General features: G+C 47.6%; 1 pseudogene; it reads right to left on the bottom strand.

The window, feature by feature from the left end:
* Positions 1-300: 300 nt before the first annotated feature.
* On the bottom strand, positions 301-1,807 carry LOC127349283 (coniferyl alcohol acyltransferase-like; annotated as a pseudogene).
* Between the last annotated feature and the right edge of the window lie 3,338 nt (positions 1,808-5,145).

The raw sequence follows: 5,145 nt of genomic DNA, 5'->3' as shown, positions 1-5,145 counted from the left end.
TTGCCCCTTTTTCTACTAGTGCAACCATCTCCAGACGGTCGCTCAGGATATCTTGTCCCAGACTGGATGGTCCCACACTAGTCGACTACAGGATGCTTAGTTGGTCTAGTTTCAGAATTTTGATGTTTTGCTGGTTGATTTATGTATCTACCATGCGTGATCCATGAATTTTATATCAACTACTTCTTTTGGGTTTGAACTTATTAATAAAAGCCGTGTGCATCATCACGATGCAGAGGCTGGGGTGGTTCCCCTTTTCGAAAAACAATATAAGACATATACTGGCACCGAAATGAATGAACGCAAATAAACCACCTTGTAGATATAAATTAACCTTATTTGTGTCCTGTGGAGCCGCTGGCACAGAGCTAGCTGTTTCATGTGAGCCGGAGATACTCAGCGGTGAGAGGCTTGAAAATGCGCTGCTCGTCGGATTCTAGGACGGCGGCGAGCTTGGACGAAATGGACATGCTAAAGAACAAGCAAGAGCCGTCGGGGGAGGTTGTGACGGTCATGAAGCCACAGCCTAACTTCAAGTCCACCCAGATGGGCATGGCATATGCTGCTTGGCCGAAACCAAAATCAGTGTTGAAACGGAAGGACGCGAAGGAGGTGACGCCCAGCAGCGGGCTGCCTAGCCCGAGAGTGGCAGCCTCGACGTACGTGGCCGCTGCACCCTGCTTGCTTTTGCCCTTGTGGTCCTCCACCCAGTCCACCAGCTGCTGGAAGTGCTCGTCGGTAGCCGTGGACTTGATGGACTCGCGCATCATCGACGCGATTTCATGGAGTGGCCGCCGCTTGATCCCTTCCACGTCTGCCTCCGCCACCGCGTACGACGTGACGTTGCCAAAGTAGTCGCGCATCGCTTCCGCCGGCGCTGTGGTGGTGAGATGCCTCCGCCCGTTCACCCACCAGGCCATGCGGCATCTCTCGTCCGACGACGACGAGCCGACCGTGGTGGCCAACACCTTCCACAGGTACGCTGACACCGCCTCCATGCGGCTTGGACTTGTGTTTTGGCTTAGCTAGGCAGCCCGCCTGAGCGCGGAGCATCGCCAGGTCCCGCTTCTCGAGGTAGTAGGTGCGCCCCACAAAGCAAGTCTCAGCCTCAGCATCAGCCGTGAGGGCCTTCTCCAGCGGCGGCGCCGGCGCGACCGCGAACAACTCCCCGATGGAAGAGGAGTCGTACGCCGGCGGGGCCCGGGGTTGGAACACCGAGCGATTGTGGTTCGGTGGCGCGGCGGAGATCTTCCCGGCGACGGCGAGCTCGGACCACGCGTTGATGATCATGCACTGCGCGCACCCGTCGAGGAACACATGGCTGCTTCCCCAGACCACGGCGAACCCGCCGCAGGCGAACGACACCAGCTGCAGGGACACAGCGACCCCGTCCGCGCCCCGCTGGACGGGGACGCCGATCCTCGCCAGCGATGCCTCCAGGTCGCCATAGTGCAGGCTCCCCAGTTCCTCGCCCACCTCACACACCACCACCTCCGCGCCCTGGTTGTCGCAGTCCAACTCCGGGAGCCCCGAGCGCGGGTCGGCCACGATGCGGCACGCCAGTGGAGGGAAGTAGTCGAGCAGGGATGGCAGCTTGGTCGTGAAGGCAGCCACCACATCCTGGAACTGCAAGTCGAAGTCGCCGCTGGGCTTACGGTAGACACAGAGAAACGACACCGGCACGTCTTGAAAGAGCAGGGTCCAGGTTGGAGACGGGTGCAACCACGCGGGGACGCGTCACAGACCCCTGGCCCTTAACAATGCTCCTGCTCACAACACGGACACGCGAAGCACAATCCTTCACCATTTCGATCGGTTTGCTCCAACTACGTACGCGTATATAGTGTATGCGTTTGCTTTTACCACCTAGTACCTAGCTACTACCGACTCTTATATATAGCAGAGGAGCTAGCATGGGCGGAGTGTGGCCTTAGAGTAGAGGGCACCTCTCGGCTTAAGAACTAGTTATCGGGGTTGCCGGCTCCCAACCGTAGCCTCCAAATAAATTCAAAAATAATTCAAATAGATCTCGATTGTATAGTTTTGGCGCCTACAAGCCGATCAAATAGTCTTGACCATCATGTCGTCACAAATCGCTGCAAATCAATGTCTAGCGAACCAAAACAAAGAGCGCACACCGGCCTAGAAGGCACCTCCTCCGGTGAAACCTCCGTCGCCGGCAGTAAGAAAGTCGACGGTGGTGTCGAGGTCGCCGGTGGTGTAGTGCTGCTGGGCTGGGGCGCCGTTGGAGCTCTCCTCTCAGCCATGATCCTACCTCGCTGATCAGCGCACCACGCCCTGACGTCGTCCTCCATGTCGCTTGTGTCGACCAAAAGCATCGCCAGATCTTCCTTCCTCTTCTTCGCCGCCATGCTCGCCTTAATTAGGTCGAGCTTAATTACCCGCCTCTCGCTGACCGACACCCGCCTAGCCACCGCGACTACCTCCATCTACGCAGCCTGCTCTGCTCGCTTGGCGGCTTCATCTGAGCATGTTAAGTGCCTCTAAAAAATTCGTCTTTACAGACTGTTCTGTTTTGACAGATTCTGCCTTTTATTTCATATTGCCTCTTTTACTGTGTTGAATGGATTTCTTTGCTCCATTAACTTTCAGTAGCTTTGGGTAATGTCCAGAAGTGTTAGGAATGATTGTGTTACCTCAGAACATGTGAATTTTTGATTATGCACTAACCCTCTAATGAGTTTGTTTTGAGTTTGGTGTGGAGGAAGTTTTCAAGGGTCAAGAGAGGAGGATGATACAACATGATCAAGAAGAGTGAAAAGTCTAAGCTTGGGGATGCCCCCGTGGTTCATCCCTGCATATTTCAAGAAGACTCAAGCATCTAAGCTTGGGGATGCCCAAGGCATCCCCTTCTTCATCGACAACTTATCAGGTCACCTCTAGTGAAACTATATTTTTATTCCGTCACATCTTATGTGCTTTACTTGGAGCGTCTGTATGTTTTTATTTTTGTTTGTGTTTGAATAAAATCGGATCCTAGCATTCTTTGTGTGGGAGAAAGACACGCTCCGCTTGTTCATATGAACACTGGTGTTCTTAGCTTTACTTTTAATGTTCATGGCGAAGGTTGAAAACTGCTTCGTTCATTGCTATTTGGTTGGAAACAGAAAATGCTTCATGTGGTAATTGGTATATGGTCTTGAATAATTTGATACTGGGCAATTGTTTTGAGCTCTCAAATAGATCATGTTTAAGCTCTTGCATCATGTAGTTTGCACCTATTAGTGGAGAATTAATGTAGAGCTTGTTGAAATTTGGTTTGCATAATTGGTCTCTCTAAGGTCTAGATATTTTCTGGTAAAAGTGTTTGAACAACAAGGAAGACAGTGTAGAGTCTTATAATGCTTGCAATATGTTCTTATGTAAGTTTTGCTGTACCGGTTCATACTTGTGTTTGCGTCAAACAACCTTGCTAGCCAAAGCCTTGTTCTGAGAGGGAATGCTTCTCGTGCATCCAAAACCTTGAGCCAAAACCTATGCCATTTGTGTCCACCATACCTACCTACTATATGGTATTTCTCTGCCATTCCAAAGTAAATTTCTTTTGTGCTACCTTTAAAATTTCATTCCTTGTCTTTGTAATATATAGCTCATGGGAAAGTAGCCTTAAAAACTATTGTGGTAAAGAATATGTAGCTTATGTATCTTATTTCTTATAAGTTGCTTGTTGAGCGGTAACCATGTTTCTGGGGACGCCATCAACTATTACACTTTTGTTGAAAATCATGTGAGTTGCTATGCATGTTCGTCTTGTCTGAAGTAAGGGTGATTTGTCATGATTAAATGGTTTGAGTATGCATATTGTTAGAGAAGAACATTGGGCCGCTAACCAAAGCCATGTATCATGGTGGAAGTTTTAGTTTGGACATTAATCCTCAATCTCTTATGAGAATATTATCTGTTGTTGAATGCTTATGCATTAAAGAGGAGTCCATTATCTGTTTTCTATGTTGTCCCGGTATGGATTTCCTCGAGTTGAGATCTATCAAAAACGAGAAATCAAATGCGATCTATCTCCTTGGACCTTTGTACAGGCGGCATAGAGGTACCCCTTTGTGACACTTGGTTGAAACATATGTAATGCAATGATAATCCATGGAAATCCAAGCTAATTAGGACAAGGTGCGAGCACTATTGGTATTCGATGCATGAGGCTTGCAACTTATAGGATGTTTTATGCATAACACATATGAATTATTACTACCGTTGACAAAATTGTTTATATGTTTTCAAAATAAAAAGCTCTAGCGCAAAGAGTAATCCCTGCTTCCCTCTGCAAAGGGCCTTTCTTTTACTTTATGTTGAGTCAGTTTACCTACTTCTTTCTATCTTAGAAGCAAACACTTGTGTCAACTGTGTGCATTGATTCCTACATACTTGCTTATTTGCATTCATCATATTACTTTGTGTTGACAATTATCCATGAGATATACATGTTGAGGTTGAAAGCAACTGCTGAAACTTATATCTTCCTTTATATTGCTTCAAAACCTTCTATTAAGAATTTATTGCTTTATGAGTTAACTCCTATGCAAGTCTTATTGATGCTTGTCTTGAAAGTACTATTCATGAAAAGTCTTTGCTATATGATTCAGTTGTTTAGTTATTGTCTTTACCATTGCTTTGAATCACTTCATTCATCTCATATGCTTTACAATAGTATTGATCAAGATTATGATAGTAGCATGTCACTTCAGAAATTATCCTCGTTATCGTTTACCTACTCGAGGGCGAGTAGGAACTAAGCTTGGGGATGCTTGATACGTCTCAAACGTATCTATAATTTCTTACGTTCCATGCTAGTTTTATGACAATACTCACATGGTTTATATACACTTTATATCATTATTATGCATTTTATGGCACTAACCTATTAACAAGATACCGAAGCGCCATTTCCTGTTTTCTGCTATTTTTGGTTTCAGAAATCTTACACAGGAAATATTCTTGGAATGGGACGAAACAAAAGCCCAGGGTCTTATTTTCCACGGAGCTTTCCAGAATACCGAAGGAGAGACGGAATGGGGCCACGAGGTGGCGACCCCACCAGGCGGCGCGGCCAGGAAGGGGGGCGCGCCGCCCTAGGGTGTGGGCCCCTCATGCACCTCCCGACTCTGCCTCTTC

The sequence above is a fragment of the Lolium perenne genome, chromosome 4 (genome assembly GCF_019359855.2).
Source record: "Lolium perenne isolate Kyuss_39 chromosome 4, Kyuss_2.0, whole genome shotgun sequence".
Lineage (NCBI taxonomy): Eukaryota > Viridiplantae > Streptophyta > Magnoliopsida > Poales > Poaceae > Lolium > Lolium perenne.
This window is presented reverse-complemented; position numbering and strand designations above follow the sequence as displayed.